Consider the following 17,662-nt stretch of genomic DNA (forward strand, 5'->3'; position numbering starts at 1 on the left):
CCCCAGTGCTGCACAGCAGCTATCCTAACTCTCTTTGAATGGAGTTGAGCATCCATGGCACAGGCTTTGGAATTTTTGTTTCGTTTAAAATTTTTTTTTTGGCCCAAAGATAAGTTTGTTGGATTCAGTCAGTATGAATGTTCAAAAAACGTTTCTCCTTAGGTGCTGTTATATACTTGTGTTGGAAAATAAATATAACCTAAGCGTACTTACTAAAGAGGCCATTACTGTGCTATAGTTTAAAACACTTTTCAAATTCAGTTCTCTGAAAATTGTCTTGTTCTCAGAAAACCTTCAGTTGTTGAAGTGACGTAGTTGTTGGTTAGGAAAGAAGACAAAACAGACTTGTGGAAAATACAGAATTTGGTTACACTTGACTAGTTTGTAGGATGAGAAATAGAATTGTAGAATTACTCAGGTTGGAAAAGACCTGAAAGATCAAGTCCAACCGCAACCTAACCATACTACCCTAACTCTAACAACCCTCCGCTAAATCACGTCCCTGAGCACCACATCCAAACGGTTTTTAAACACATCCAGGGATGGTGACTCAACCACCTCCCTGGGGAGCCTATTGCAGTGCTTAACAACCCTTTCTGTAAAGAAGTTTTTCCTGATATCCAACCTAAACCTCAAAAAAAATTAACAAAACCTCTTCTTAGTGGAAAAAGATCAGGCACGTTGATTTGGAGCATGAAACACATGAAGGCACAAGGCACAAAGGATCCCAATTCCTTGCTGGGGAGCAGCTCAGCTGAGGACCCTTTGCTCTTGAATATGTTGAGCAGTACCACAATGGAGTGAAATACAGACATGCTCTCGGCACAGTGTCAGCCTACAGGTGGGAAAACTGAATCCGAAAGAAGGCTGCCAGTCCTACAGATCTCACGTTTGGAGTTCAGGGCCAGCATGAGCACAGCTCCTCACACAGCCAGGTGCACACCTGAGGCGTTGGGAAGGGTTGGCACACTGTTCAGGTCCAAGCAGAAAGCTACTCTAAATCCATGCGTGCCATGCTTACACCATTGGCATGGAAAAATTAAAATTTCAATCCTCATTAACTACTGATTATCTTCTCCACAACAATAGTATCACCACCTCAAGGTGCACTGAAACGCTTTGGATTCTTACCTCAGACACCATTCAGCTGAGCTAAGGACCTGCCAGTGCTGACTGATGCCCGTGCTGATGCTGGCAGAGAAATGCATCAAGCTCTGTTGATGACAGGCTGTTTGATAGTAATAACTGTTAACAAAGCCATCCCACAAACAAGGCCAGGATGCTGGAAGACAATCTGTCAGCCTGTGACATGGACTGTGGGCATCCTTTGCAAATTGAGGAGAGCCGCCTGGTGGAGATTGGCAACAGCCAGAAAAGTCAAAACTTTTTGGAAAAAAAGTTTGCTTTATGAATTGTGCATAAGGTCCCTAGGTACCATGGTACCAAGTACATTATAAATGCATAAGATCCATTAAGACAGATTGGGGGTGGGGGAAAAACTAACGAATTAGGTTTATATAGCTGAAAGCTCTGCCTTGTGAGAGAGTATAAACGTTTTATCCTCAGAGAAAGGTTACTTTCTGAGCGCGGCGGGAAGCCCCGGGCGGTGGAGGGGCGGGGGGGATCGCTCGATTCGGTGGTCGAGTTTGTTTTTTTCCCCCGGAGAGGAGGGAAAAAAAACCCCAACAACTCAAACCCAAACCAAACATAGCCCAACCATTTGCCATGGGTTGATCCAAGCTGCACTGGAACAGTGAGGTGCTGGAAGAAGGGCTGTGCCATAGCCTCAAGCCTATCAGAAAGCTTGGGGAGAAGGGGATGGGGTGGGTGCGTCCCCATCGGTGGAGGCAGGACAAGAGGAGTACAGTGCCATGCGAGACCAGTACATGAGAACGGGGGAAGGATTCCTGTGCGTCTTTGCCATTAACAACACCAAGTCCTTTGAGGACATCCACCAGTACAGGGAGCAGATCAAGAGGGTGAAAGACTCAGATGATGTTCCCATGGTGCTGGTGGGAAATAAATGTGACCTGCCAGCACGGACAGTGGAGACCCAGCAAGCGCAGGACCTGGCCCGGAGTTATGGGATCCCCTACATAGAAACGTCAGCCAAAACCAGACAGGGCGTTGAAGATGCCTTCTATACCTTAGTGCGGGAGATCCGTCAGCATAAACTGCGCAAGCTGAACCCACCAGATGAGAGTGGCCCTGGCTGCATGAACTGTAAATGCGTGATATCGTGACTGTGCTGACTGGACCCTGACTTGGAGAGGTGTCCGCTGTGCAGAGCACAAGGAAAGAGGTGATGCAAAGGAAGTTTTTGAGAAAGGAGAGCAAATAATCCAGATCCTTCTGCGTGCTGGTTTCGCTATTAAGCGAAGCAAAGTGAAAGGGCCTGCCCAGGAAATTCAGTTCCTAGGTATAAAGTGGCAAGATGGCCGTCGTCACATCCCAACAGATGTGATCAACAAAATCATGAAACCATGACAACTTCTTTTCCAGGAAGGAAAGGACCAAAAAAACCCACCAACAACAAAAAAAAAAAAACCACCAAAAGCCTGGAGGAAGAGCAATGCCAGGCCCAACCCAGGGCTGTGGCCAGGAGTAGGTTTCATGAAGCTGTGACAGAGAGGGGTTCCTCAGCTGATCAGTTCTGCCCCAGCAGCTGCTTTGGGCTACAACCTTCCTGGCCTGTTCTCCCAGCTTTAGGCCCTCAGCAGCACCGCATGGCGCTGGGTGGGCTCCCCTGCAGGCCTGGCACAGCTGCTCTCAGTTTAGGTTCCCCCATAAAGGCCTGCAGCCCTCTGCCAAACCAGGGTACCATGCGCCCATGGCTGTGGAGCGTGAGAGCTGTGCCAGCCATCTGCCTGAGGATCACAGGGGTTTTAAGAACCGTCTGTAACATCCAGTCATCAGTTGTAGGTCCATGTTAGAATTGACTATAGTCCCTAGGTGACCCCCAGTGCTCACAAGTGTGTCAGTATGCTGGCTCAGCCTCCAACGTCAAAGCTGAAATAAATACCCCAAAGAGCACTCTGGTGTGAGGACTTGTTCCATGTTCTCTCTTACTTTCTGGTTACAGTCACCATTCCTTAAATTTCCAGAGATCTAGGATGGTTTCTGATATGTTAGTTACAGATTTGATGTCTTTAGAATTTATGAGGCACTCAGCTTTGGATCTCAGAAAGGAAATAAGTCAGAACCAGTCACAAGGCTGTCACTTCACAGCTCATTCCGTCACATCCATCTTTCACTTTTCATTTGTTTTCTGCCTGTCATCTCTGCGGCAGGAATTCTTGGTCTGAGTTCTTGGCTCAGCTAAAGCTCCTCTGTCACGGCACTGGGCTCACTCCAAACCTACTCGATGGTGGGGTGATGAGCTGGGGTACAACACCAAGCTGACAGCTGCAGCTGGGAGCACCTCAGCACCCATGTGGAAAATGTGGTCCTCCATGTGAGCACAGCTTTGCACAGCTCTGCTGCTTTTTCTGCCAAACAATCTATGCATCCTACAGCTCTGCCTATTGCCTTATTACCAAAAAGCCATGCCAAAGGGCAGCTGTAACATACTTTAGAACTCAGGATTTTAGAAGATAGGTAGCAGGAATGCAGCTAGCACTTCACACAACATCGGTCTGCCATCTAAGCAGGTCCAGCCCAGCTTTAAGCCCTCTGTTAGGCTCTCCTCCATGTACAGGAACAGCACCTGCCATGGCCAGCTGCCTGCCAGCCACAGATGTGTTGTGCAGCCAGCCTGGGCTCTGCTTACTGCAGCCCTGCCTCTGTGAACAAGGGGCTGGGCCAAGGCCTCCCCTGCTCCCACCACCTCCTGCTGTGCAGGAGGATTTGGTGATGACCACAATTCTGAATTTTCAGCCCCAGAAGAAAGCAAGGTTCCTCGGCAGGGCTTGCAGTCCAGGCATGGCATCAGTCATGAAGCATGAGGAAGGGCATAGGCAGGTAGGAGGCTTCTGTGGTACTGTGGACTGGTACTGTGAACTTTGTCTGGAGCTGAATGTCCAAGTTAACCTCTGGAGACTTGCTTCAGCATTAAAATAGGATTTCTAAAACATACCAAGGGAAGAAGGAGGAGACAAGAACAGTGGGACTGAGTCATGAGGCAGCTGATGGGTACAGGGGTTGCAGTCAGAGCAGGTTGCTGTGAACAGGCACAATGCCTGGTTCATGAATACAGTTCTGGTGCTTACACCTCACCTTTCCTGAGATCTGAACTCTGCCAGGGTCTGCATTTGACAAAAGAATTTCTGTCCCCTTTTGTTCTACTGCTGTGCATGGCTGAGAGCCCTCTGTGCAGGTATGCCAATGAACCACCCTGCTCAGCCTCACGAGCACCCCTCAGGGTCTAAACCTTTTCCTCCTTGCTGAGCTTGACCTTGTGAGTAGGATTAGACAAGATCTCCAAACACATGCCCTCTGGTAAGAGAAGAAAGGTGTTTCCACCCAACTACATGACTGGTTCAAGTGCTCACTAAGGACAGTGGAAGTCTGGCCTCAGCTGTGGCACTCCAATTCTTTCAGCACAGAGTGTAAAGCTGTTTGGATTTTGCCTTCCCCACTCAGGAAAACCAGTCTGGAGTACAGCATAGCATCCTTTTCTGAGCCAGCTCATACTACCATGACAAAATGAAACACTGAGCTGCAGAGCAGGACAAGTGCTCCACTGAGCACTGTTCTGACACCTGGAGGGGGTGAGTAGCAGGAAACAAACCGTCACCTCCCATGCCATGGCCAATAGCTCTAAATGCCAAGACTGGGTCAGAAGGAAAAGCCCTGCCTCCTTTCCCAGCACTTGCTGACGTATTAGGGCAAGGGGTTTTCAGGTTACAGAAGCAACTTGCCCCTGTGTATAACAAATCCCATCCTGTGCACAGGAAAACAGCAGTGAGTGTTTACTTACCACCTTTCATTCAGGAAACCATGCATGAATGCAAGCACAGGAAGCTGCGTTTTAAATGTCAAAGTATGCTGTAAAATCTTTGTGTCAATTGCACTTCTTCAAAACAGAAAAATACCAACAGTATTTTGATTTTGATTTGAGAATAGCACAATGTAAGAAGAAATTAAATTAGTTTTGTTTTCTTGTTACAGGTTTGGGTTTTTTTTCCCTGCTTAATTTTTCCTTTCATTAAGGACAACCTCCTGAGGTCAAGCACCAAAGAATCACAGAACCACAGAATCACAGAATTGTAGGGGTTGGAAGGGACCTCTAGAGATCATCGAGACCAACCCCCCTGCCAAAGCAGCTTCCCTACACCAGGTCGCACAGGTAGGCGTCCAGGCGAGACTTGAATATCTCCAGAGAAGGAGACTCCACAACCTCCCTGGGCAGCCTGTTCCAGTGCTCCGTCACCCTCACCGTGAAGAGGTTCTTACGCACATTCATGCGTAACTTCCTATGCTGCAGCTTATGTCCGTTTCCCCTCGTCCAGTCTCCACGTACCACTGAAAAGAGACTGGCCTCGCCACTATGGCCGCCACACCTCAGATATTTATAAACCTGGATCAGGTCCCTCTCAGTCTTCTTTTCTCAAGGCTAAACAGACCCAGTTCACCTAGCCTTTCTTCACAGGGGAGATGCTCCAGGCCCTTCACCATCTTTGTGGCCCTCCGCTGGACTCTTTGCAAGAGATCCCTGTCTTTTTTGTACTGGGGAGCCCAGAACTGGACACAGTACTCCAGATGAGGCCTTACCAGGGCAGAGTAGAGGGGGAGGATCACCTCCCTCGACCTGCTGGACACGCTCTTCTTAATGCACCCCAGAATGCCATTGGCCTTTTTGGCCACGAGGGCACACTGCTGGCTCATGGCCAACCTGTCATCCACCAGGATGCCCAGGTCCCTCTCTGCAGAGCTCCTCTCCAGCAGCTCATCCCCCAGCCTGTATTGGTGCATGCAATTATTCCTCCCTAGGTGTAAGACCCTACACTTGCTTGTGTTGAACCTCATCCGGTTTCTTACTGCCCAGCTCTCCAGCCTGTCCAGGTCTCGCTGAATGGCAGCACAGCCTTCAGGCTTGTCAGCCAATCCTCCCAACTTCGTATCATCAGCAAACTTGCTGAGGGTGGCCACTATCCCCTCATCAAGGTCATTGATGAAGATGTTGAACAAGACCGGACCCAGCACAGACCCCTGGGGGACACCACTGGTTACAGGTCTCCAGCCAGACTCTGCACCACCAACGACGACCCTCTGCGCTCTGCCAGTCAGCCAGTTTTCAACCCACCTCACTGTCCACTCATCTATCCCACACTTCCTCAGTTTTGTTATAAGGATGCCGTGGGAGAAAGTATCAAATGCCTTTCTAAAATCAAGGTAGACTACATCTACCGCTCTTCCCCCATCCACCCAGCATGTGACAAGAACCGATACAGTAACATATTTTTCACCAGGGCATTTTGCACATCAGGAAGAGCTCATGATTTAATTGTAAATTGGCATTTGCATATTCATTTAGTCAAATCCATTTCCCCTCGTGATTAAGAATGCCATATGACTGATATTCTTCTTCCCTGTAGTTTGACACAGCATTGACTCACAGCTTGGCTTCATGAGGATGCTCATGAATGCTAAGGCACAGCACATGCAGGAAAGCACACTTCATTCCTGTATGCTCAGGCTGGAGGAAAATAGCTGCAGTGCTCCATAACCTGGCTTTCTTCAGGTGACTGGATGCTGTCTTTGATCTGAGAGAGCAATAATCACAAGGAAATATCAAAGAAACTCTCTCCACTTGCAACTTTGTGAGTTTGAGATGTGTCAAGGGAAATAAACTGATCTTATCTAAAATGTATCAATTTCTTATAATCATTACACCAAGCCTGAAGACTGACTTAGGCTTTTTGCTGTTGTGTTTCAAAAGTACTTTAGGAAATAAGCCATACCTATACGCAGTGAGCTGCTTCAAAAACGCATAACCATCCCTCTTGGTCTTTCTCCCGTGGGGAGCAAGAACTGAGCCCTATGCTTCATCAAACATTTAGAGAGGCATCGCATGCCCAGCTGCAATCTTCCTGCTTTTAAAACTTTCTTCCACCTAACCCAGACTTTCCAAACGTGTTCTAATTGAAAAGTAAGCCCCTGGCAAATATGAAATTTTAATACTAAGCCACCTGAGATGTCCAGTGAAGAAGAAAAATTTTTTAAAGAGACTGAACCTGAAAAAAGATAACCACTGAAGCAACCACTGGAGCAACTGAAAGCCTTAGCAAAAAGGATCTAAGTGTTCAACACAGGCTTAGACCTCGAGCACTGCTTTCGTGCTGTGACAGCACGCAGTGCATGCATCACTTGTGCTCCCTGAATGTTAGCTGTCCATGCTTCTCCACATCTCAAGTTTCATTTCTTATGTTTCCAGTTCTACAACAATTCATAATACAAGGTAATGTCATTATTTTACAAGACAGTTTAATTTGCAAGCTCGCTTCTTGCCAAGAGCAGGGCAGCAGAGTTCCTAATTCTAAATAAAATCTATTTTATGCCAAATATCCTTGCCAGAACCCTCTAATGAGCTGGCACAGGATGGCTTCACAGGAACATCCTACTGTTAGCAGTGCTTTCCAGGCATTTCTGGTGCCTTATGACAACTCTATTTCTCCCCCTAGCCCATGTGGTTGTCATATTGTTTTCCAAGTAGTAAGTAGGAGAATTTCCTCTCTCAGCCACCACACATATTATAAAAGCAAGTCACTGCTGTACGTCGTACTTCAGCTCTGTCATGTCTGGAAATATTAAACACTACTATTAAATATTTATAGAGAAGCGGTTCTGCTGCTGATAGAGAAAGCGGTCAGTGTTCAAGTCTGAGTCACAAATGTCAACAGTAGAGCTCTTATTCACACACAGAAAGTAGTAAAATAGTGTGGGATTCAATTGCTGCCTACTCACATGAATTATTACACAGACATTGCTCAGTCCTAGCTTGCCCAAACAGTCTTAGCCCACTGAGAAACTGAAGGCTTCACCCAATGGACTACTGAGGGGAGGCCATGAGGATATTTGAAAGCCCTCTTGACAAGTAAGTGTGTTCTTTTCCAGAGCAACCAAAGAGACTAAATCAAAGTACTGCCTTTTCTTTCCTCATTTTGCCATTGTGAGCCAAGTGACAAACTCATTTCTTACAAACTCCCATTAGAGGAACATTTCCTTAAATAAAAACTGAATAAACTCCATAGAATCATAGAATCATAGAACCACCTGGATTGGAAGGGACCTCAAGGATAATAATGCTCTAACCCCCAGGGCTGCCAACCTCCACATTTAATACTCCAAAAACAATCCCAGTACGTATCTCCCTTGTCTGCCCCATACACTACTTCCCTTCAGTAGCAAACCTTACTGACTGAGGCCTTCAACATTACAGAGCATCTAAAATACTCCAGAGTAGTTCACTCACTGTTTAATACCTTCACATGGTATTGCCATCCACAGGCACTGATAGGCAAGTACAGCCAAATAGTGAAAGAGCAAATCAAAGACCCTGAGACCACACTTCCCTGCTTACCGTAGAGCTTACAGTGAGCTTGTGGCAGACACTGAGATCCACTCCACAGCACTGCCAGCACCCACACAGCCTGGTACAGGCACACCTGCGGGGCACTCTTGATGTCAGAGCTCAGCCAGGGGCTCCAAGCCAGGCCTTGGCTGGAGGCAATAGCCTTGTGCTCCATGGCATAAAAGCCTGCAGCTGGGCAGGTGGGAAAGACGGATTTTGGGCACGATTAAAGAAACTCATTTCTTCCTCTTTTTAATTGTGCCTTTCTTTCATAGGAATCAGAATCATAGAATCACTAAGGTTGAAAAAGATCTCTAAGATCATCTAGTCCATCCCAAACCATCCTCCATGCCCCTTAAAGGGAAGCCTTTCCAATTCCCACACCGAGGAATTACGGCGTCTTACTTGTCCAAAATGTATTATCACGGTTATCGGTTTGTTGGCATCAATGTACTGTGCTGTAAAGCATCCATTACTTGCACAGTAACTGATAGAGCTGGTGATCTTCCTCCTGGAGCCCCACCTCATTCCTCCCTAGCTTTTCTGATCAACAAAGCCTTCTCTTCAGCTACTCTAATGAGCTGCAAGGTAAGGATGAAGTATGAATTTGGAAAACTTAAAGGCGGTTTGCAAGACTTTGAGAGGTAAGATTGTCTGCCTCAAAACACAGAAATTCTAAGCAGCTAGAAAAACATCTCTGCAGAAGGTTGTTTGGCCTCAGATGAAAGCTGTCATGACAAGAAGGAACTATTTTTTTGTTAGCGATTTAAAATAAATTCCACTTCAGCTGGGTCTGTGCTGTCTTTATGCATACGAATGCCTGTTGAGAACTTTAAGAACTATTTTGTGAATCTGTCAACAAATACTTCTTGTCTTTCTTTAAAGAACTATAAGACAAATGAAGAAGTGTGACTGTTCTCGTACCTTTCAGAAGGAATTTTGTGCTCCTGTGATTCATTAAGCTTGTCATTGTGATTTTTTAAATGTTTTCTTTAATATTGCATGAACATTGCTATTAAACGTCATGAATATTGCTGGGAAAGTTAATTAATATTGTAAAATATGTGGTCTAAACAATTCATGGAATGCAACACATACAATTTCATGAAAAGTGGCCACATACTGTCTTGGAGTCTTCCCAACTTACAATGTATTTCACTGAGATCTTAATTCATTTATTTATCACTAGCATGAAAACTTCTGGGAGCCTTCTTGCTTTAGGTAGCTCATGAAAATTGCTGAGTATGAAAGTAGACCTTCTTTGGCTGAAAGCTACTCCTTAATAGAACTTCTTTCAATTATGCAGATGCAATGTGAAACACTCCTTCTTTTCAAAGCTATATAGAAATAGAAGCCATTTTGCTATAATAAACCACACCAGAAGGGAAGGTTTGCAAACATAAAAACTGTAAACCATTAAACTGTTGTGCTTATGGAAATTATTGCATGTCCAAGAGATCTCAAGTTTCCAATTTTACAGTTTGCTGCCTGCTTTTGATATGTTTGAGGACCAAGATCCCATGTGGGAGAGAGCCCTCAGCTGGTATCCTGTCTTTGTATGGCATCAAAACCCAACATTTGGTTCTTAATGCAATGTGCTATGACCTATACAAAAAATAATCTGTAATACGAAGGAGAAAAAAAACCCACCCTTGTTGCTGTCTTCTTTCCAGTGAAGACTCTTTTGGCTCCTCTTTATCTGTGGGATAGAATTACCAAGAAGACCTTGTCAGAATTTGTTCTTTCCATCGTCATAGTGGGGCTGGGAAGAAGAGCTGTCCCCTTGGCAGGGAAATACTTGGGAAATCCATGAAAGAAATGGCATGTTTAGAACGAAGTAAGCAAATGAACTGTGCAGCAGCTTCCATTGGCAGCCTGCATCTAGTATTCAAAAGCACAGATGTGCTTGTTTCAGAGGGTAAACGAGAACTCAGCAAGACACAGACAGACTGATCCCTCACAAAATGCTGCTGGCATGCAGGGTTGCAACTTCATGCACTGGAGCAGATGAAAAGGGAGTGTTACAGCTGTACCTTTTGTGTAACCTGCAGATATGTATGAAATTCTCTTGCTGGGTATAATAATCCTTGTGGAGCTGGGCAATTAAATGCTCTATCACCATGACATAATTCTGTGAGTCATCTGCCGTAAGTAACATCTCAACAACCCAATGATAAAACTGAACAAATGCACTTTAACCGATGCCTTGCTTCCAGGCTGCTTCAGAAACTCATTTCATTGTAAGGTTTTATTACCCCAAAACCTAGCATGTGGCACACAGAAAATGCCGCTAAGACAGAGGCGGGTTGGCTGCTGATTCCAGAATTCTCTTGAACATCTCTCTTGTCAGTTCTGTGACCCAGAAGCTGCCCTCACCTTTGAAGGCCTGGCTTTGTTATCAGCTCAGAGAGACTTCTGCCGGTTGCTCTCTGATAAAATTCCATCCAGCTTGTCAGGACATGGATATGACAAAAAGTCTGCAGGAGGTCTGGGTTTCCGCCAGTTTCATGAGGAGATGGCATATAGAAACCCTTTGTGTGCCTGCAGATATTCCCACTAACTTTTGAACACGGTGGCCTGTATAAACCTCATTTCACATCAAGGTACAGATGGTAAAGATATTTGGCTCCTACAAGTATCATGGAATTATGCAGAGAAGATGCACAGAGACATCCCACAGGCAGGCATTGCTGTTGAGTGAAGGACTGAACAGGAGCAATTACGTCCTGAATGTCCTTACTAATGGAGAGTAAATCCATCCTTAAAAAGAGATTTCAAGTAGGAGGTTCAAATCCACAAGTAACTCAATTCCTTTGGTTTTTGCTGCTCACAAAATCTGTTGATTTTATTTTGTTTGGGTTTTCAATCAATTGCCTTTACTTCATTGTGTTAATAAAACAATTGCTGGCTAGCCCAGATGTATCCCAGTTCAGTTTCCCTTCCAGAGAATATCTCTTGAGCACATTTTCATCCTCTCCATTTTGCCCAAAATCAAGGAAATCTCCTTGGCTGCACTGCATCAATAAGCAGTGAACTTCAAGCACCTTTAAAATAGAGAGGAACAAACACCATCTTGGCACTCAGTGCACTCTAATTATTGCCTTGTTATTGCAGCTGCTTTTGTGAACAGAGCTAAGCTTGATGCAAAATAAATACTCCTGTGAAGACGTTTTTTCAGATTTGAAATTGCCATCTCATCCAAGCACTGCAGTGTCACAGGAAAATAGCTGTTTTAAGATGATAAATGGCTCTTTTGAACATTTATTTGTTATGCCATACTCTTGATTTGTTTTGTGAAGCGATTTTCAAGACACCTTTGTGAGACAGTTAATGTTACTGCAGCAGAACAAAATGGATACCCTCAAACATGGAATGATAGGGAATTTTCCAAGAATGGGTAATGCAGCATGATAGTCTGAGTGTAGGTGAGCACAGAACAGCCCCAGTAGCCCATCAGCAGCTCCCTGCCTCCCACCCACAGCGGGTTGTGTGCTTTTGTGCTGAACACCTGCAAAGGAAGCAGGAAGCCAGAGCCTGCCAGCATTATTCCTTACCAACAAAAAAAGAAGAGGCTGGTAAAAGCTGAAGGTTGTCTTGTCTAATGTACCCCTCAGCCTGCTCAGAAGGGGATTTGGACACTAAGCCCTTTCCTAGCCCTTAGTACACAGGTCTCATCTCAGCTGTTCCAATACCCTGCTGCACAGTGAGAGGCTGCGGACTTCTTTCCTCTATGAACTGTTTCTCCTATTCTCCACCCCTCTTCTCTCCTCAAACATCCTCTCTGACACTGATCCAGAACTTCACTTTTTCCCATAATTTCCCTTTCTTTTTATTGCAGCTCCAGGTTTTTCCTTCTCTAATTTTTCTTCTATAGTCTCTGGCCCTGACAAAGAGCCACACTGCATCTCTTTTTTGAAATAACTGAAATATTTTGAAATAACCACAGAAACATAGAAATAAGTTTCCTTAAAATTTGCAACAATCTTAGGTGACCTGTGAACTGCAGTGTTTCTCCTGCTGTTACATACTCACCTGAGAATAACATTGGAATACTCACCAGCAATAACATTGGAAGAAAAGCTAGAAGCTTGTGAGTTTTTGTAGCTCAGGTAGAATCATAGAATTATAGAATGGCTTAGGTAGGAAGGGATCTCAAGGCCCACCCAGTTCCAACTTCCTGCCATGGGCAGGGCTGCCACCCAACAGGTCAGGCTGCCCAGGGCCCCATCCAACCTGGCTTTGAACACTTCCAGGGATGGGGCATCCACAGCTTTTCTGAACATCCTGTTCCAGCACCTTACCACTCTCTGAGTAAAGAATTTCTTCTTAACATCTAACCTAAATTTCCCCTGTTTTAGTATAAATTTTTTCCCTCTTGTCCTATCACTACCAGACTGTGTAAAAAGTCAGTCCCCATCCTGTTTGTAAGCACCACTCGAGTACTGGTAGGCTGCAATGAGATCTCCTTGAAGCCTTCTCTTCTCCAGGATGAACAAGCTCAGCTCTCTCAGCCTGTCTTCATAGAAGAGCTACTCCAGCCCTCTGAGCATCTTTGTGGTTCTCCTCTGGACCCGCTCCAAGTAGCAGCACAAACCAAAGACCTCAGTCAGAAGGAAAAATCGAATAAAGGGACATAAGTTCCAGCACTTCCAGACCCCTTCCTGCTTCACTAACATACATTGCACTAATTTTGGACATATTTTACATTGCTCGTAAACACAGTTACATATCTGGCAGGAGACAGAAATTCCTCTCCATTGCAATGGCAAAATGGATGATACTGACCAAAGGGGTACACACATTTTAAAGATGCCTTTTTGTAAAGCTGGCATAATGTATTGAGAGCAGTTTTGCTCGACCTCATAACATTCTCTTTTTGTTTAAGGGCACAACAACTCACTAGACAGGGAAGTAAATAACACTCAGTCACAGTCTTTTCTGGAGTATACACCACTATCTGTTAAAGCTGATAAGGAAAATTGCACAGCTATTAAGTCATCAATACCTTGGATTAAAATGTTTTTAGTAATTGTACTGAGCCAAAGCTGCTCTTGAACTCATTAGTCTCAAGGAGTATCTCTGTCTCTCCCTGCCATGTCAAACTACTGGGATTTTGCTGTTCTGTTCTGTTTGTACTCGTTTTTTCCCCTACCATTTGCATCCCCCCATGACCCTTTAAACAGACACCTTTCCTGTGAGGACTCAGCTTTATGCACCTGAGAGCTGGGCAGGCCTCATGCTATGGCTGTGCAGAGCACACAGGCTTAGACAGTGTTTGTACCAAAGAGGGAAGAAATACAGTATTAGTCATTAATATTCCTTTAAATCCTCTTCTAAGGCATGAACATAATCAGTATTTTTAAATACTAATAGTAATAAAAATGGATTTCTGTAGTTCTTAGCATTGGATCATATTAGAATTGGAATGCTGTAGCACAAGAATTGGAAAGTAGGCCACCTCCTTATGAGACAGGCAATAGCCAAGCAAGTTGCATGGGGAGTTGAGCTGGGAGATCGTTTCTCCTCATATTGTTCATGGAGACAGAGCTGAGGGAATGAAAACATTTTTTTAAATCTTCAGATGAATGGTTTAAAAGATGTGATCCCTCAGGTAAAAAAAACTATCTTGATTGTTGGAGTCTAGGTCTACATTAAATCCCCCAAAACATTAAAGAGGAGATTAGTTGCAGAAATTCTGCTTTGCATAGGGCTTGATGTAATAAGAATACAGAATTATTGCTTAGAAATCTCTCTGTTAAGCTCTCTTACTTATTTCTGCAGCGAGCTGCATATTATGGTGCAGCTATTTCCCAGGTACACCTCGAAGAGAAGAAACTCCGCAAATCCCAAATGAACATGAGGAGAACATAAAGGATAGCAAGCCTTCAGAGCCAAAAGGACTCACTGCCTTTTCTGAACAGGCCTGGATTTTGTGTGTGTGTGTGTGTGTGTGTGTGTGTGAGAGAGAGAGTGACATCACCTGAGGAGGCAAGGCCTCTAAGTGTGGGGACATGACAGCAAACATCAGCAAACCAGCTGGGAGGCACACAGGTCCCTTCTTGCACATAGGGGCTGTTAGGGTTTCAGGCTGTGAGTTCTGCCACAGAGCATCCAAAGCCTGAGTGCTGCAGGTTTAATAAAATTATTTTTATCTTTTCTCCTTGGGAGGATTCACACATGGGTTGCTTTAATTCTGCTTCCTGAAACATGCCTTATACATGAAGGTATGTTCAGTTATGGCAGAGTAACACTGTCTCACCCTGTCGTGCCAGTGCCATTCTGTAAAGCATGACAAATGGAACTATGCCAAAATTCGATTTAATCTCTGTTGTTGTTTGTTTGTTTGTTTTCCTTCTAATATGGGATTGCTACACAACCCAAACTGGTGCAGGTACTATAGTGAGGAGAAGAACTGTGCAGACAGTGGTTTCTAAACTGTGCATAGAAGACAGCAGGAGCTTTTTAAGGTCGAGATGAGAGACATGAAAGCAGAGCTGGAGAAGGAACTGCACCTGGAGAGCAAAGGCAGCGTAAGAGCCCTCTGGAGCAGAGAGAGCACAGAGTGGTCACAGGTCCTCGGCCCTACAAAGAGCAGCTGTCCCTGTGGGATCCAAAGCGGGTACAGAGGGAGCTGGAGTAGTTATCTGAATTACCTACTGGGAGAAAATTCACTAAGAAGTTGAAAGTTTGACAGGAAAACTATGAAGGCACTAAGTTTATTTGTATTGCCTTGAGTCTGTTCTCTTTAAATTACTTATTTTCCAAACTAGTAGGGGATTAACTCCAGGCTTTGCTGCATTTTGATCATAGTTATGGCAGTTAAAACAACGTATGTGCAGCTGCACTTGGATGAAAATGAGTGGCTGAGGTGGTTTTCTTGCTTAGTATCACTGTAGATTAATGTGCTATCACAGGGACTTATATGCAGAAACAGTGCTCTGTTTTTCTAGTCAAAATCTTTCACTCTGTACTGGAAAATGAATTTTGCAGAGATTCTATAATTTTTTTCAATAAGCCGTAGTTTTAAAATGCTAAAAGTGCCACTCAGAGAACTCATTTAAAAGAAGCAAAATGTATGGTTCTTAACTTTTCCAAGACTGCTTTCCCAAGTTCAATAAGAACAAAAAGCATTCGGTGCCTCCCTAGAAAGATACGCCCCACAGCGTACGAACTGGGAACGTGGTACTACAAAGCACCAGCACCTCCCAGAGGATGCTATCAGTTCTGTAGCACCCACACACTGTTTTCTCTCAGCAGGTAGTCTCATTTTGGAGTCTCAATTGTTGATACACCTATGAATTAAGACGCCAAGTAACTTGCAAATACAGGACAACGAGCCCTCAGCTGAAGCGCTCTCAGAAGTTACAGTCATGCTGACAGGAAATAACATTCTGGTGAAAGATATTCCTACTCCAGGAACAAAACCTGAGAGTTGCAGAAACCTGAGGGAGTCAGCTCAACTTAGAATCAGAAATATGAAGTAGCACAGCTTCATCTTCCATATGGAAGTTTTGTGTTTTGTTTTTTTTTTTTTTTAATTAAGTAGAAATCAATATACGTAGACTTCAGTGGCAGTACATACTTCCTGAAATCTTAGCACTTCACATTTAAAATAAATTCTCCATTTTTAATAGGGTGCTTAATTAGTAGTAGTATCTATTGCCCAATTAGTAGTAGAATCTGTAGTCTGAGGCTGCTGTACTGGACTATAAAACATTATAGCAGTGATCTCCATTCAAGGAATGGAAACAACAGAGGAGTGCTGAGATGCATCTTCACCATGCAGCAACACAGGGATGCTTTTTTTGGATCCACAAGCCCAAGGGACAGGATGTCAACCAGAAAGACCCAACAGGTTGAAGCAGTGGGCCCAGGAGAACCTCATGAGGTTTGGCAAAGCTAAGTGCAAGGTCTTGCATCTGAGTCACAACAACCCCCACTATCAGTAAAATCTGAGGTATTAAAGGATTGAGCAGTTCTGCTGAAAAGGATTTGAGGGTACTGGTTGGATGACAAGCTGGACATGAGCCAGCAATGTGTCCCCACAGCCCAGAAAGCCAACCATATCCTTGGCTGCTTCAAAAGAAGCATGGCCAGCAGATTGAGGGAGGTGATCCTGCCCCTCTGCTCTGTGCTGGTGAGGCCTCACCTGGAGTACTGAGTCCGGATGGAGTCCACAGTACAGGAGGGACGTAGACCCGTTGGAGCACGTCCAGAGGAGGGCCACAAAATGATCCAAGAGATGGAACACCTCTCCTAGAAGAACAGACTGAGAGAGCTGGGGCTGTTCAGCCTGGAGAAGAGACGGCTCTGGGGAGACCTGATAGGAGACTTTCATGATATAAAGGGGGCCTTTAAGAAGGAAGGGGACAGACTCTTCAGCAGGGAACAGTTTTTTTACATTGAGGGTAGTGAAGCACTGGAGTAGGTTGCCCAGAGAGGTGATGGGTGCCCCATCCCTGGAGAAATTCAAGGCCTATGATTAATGAAATGACATATTTTAGTTCACTGAAAAACAAGAAGCATTTCACTCCGATTTCACGGAATGATTTAAGTGCCCAGAGTGGAAGTTAAATCAAAGACTTGCACTGAAATCTGACATTGATGGTCAAAGCAGAGGTACAAACATGTTCATAAGATGAGGAGAGGTACAAGTTTGATCTTGTTATAAGACACTTAAACAGTCACATGAATGGTGATTAAAACATTCTCCATTTTGATTAGGCTACTTAATTTGTAGTAGCTTTGCCTCAAAATATACACTCTTTCTGGCCCAAAGGATATTTACGTCATTTAGTAGTGAAGAAATTTCAATGGGAAATTCTTACAAGGCTAAGAGTGTCCTTTCACTGAGCCAAAATTGTCTTCTTGTGGACTTAGGTCCTATGAGTTTAAATTCTCATCAGGGAAAATGATGATCTAAAACTGCTCCCCACTACTCAATGTGAGTAGCCCTGGAGATAAAATATAACATTAGACATTTCTGAGAAGAAAAGTTTTTTACCAGAGCATTTCTTGGAATATTCCCAAACATATAAATTTCTTCCTCTCAGAGAAAAACCCTCCATTAAATAAATGTAAGGTTACACTCATCAGTTCTCAGAATAGGTGATATTGTTGAAAAAACACTGAATTCTTCAGAACTGAATA

The 17,662-nt window shown here is 44.4% G+C and overlaps 1 pseudogene; it reads left to right on the forward strand.

The window, feature by feature from the left end:
* Positions 1-1,871: 1,871 nt before the first annotated feature.
* On the forward strand, positions 1,872-2,243 carry LOC100547350 (GTPase HRas pseudogene; annotated as a pseudogene).
* The last annotated feature ends 15,419 nt before the right edge of the window (positions 2,244-17,662 follow it).

Source organism: Meleagris gallopavo, chromosome 1 (genome assembly GCF_905368555.1).
Source record: "Meleagris gallopavo chromosome 1, MGAL_WU_HG_1.1, whole genome shotgun sequence".
In the NCBI taxonomy this organism is placed as follows: Eukaryota; Metazoa; Chordata; class Aves; order Galliformes; family Phasianidae; genus Meleagris; species Meleagris gallopavo.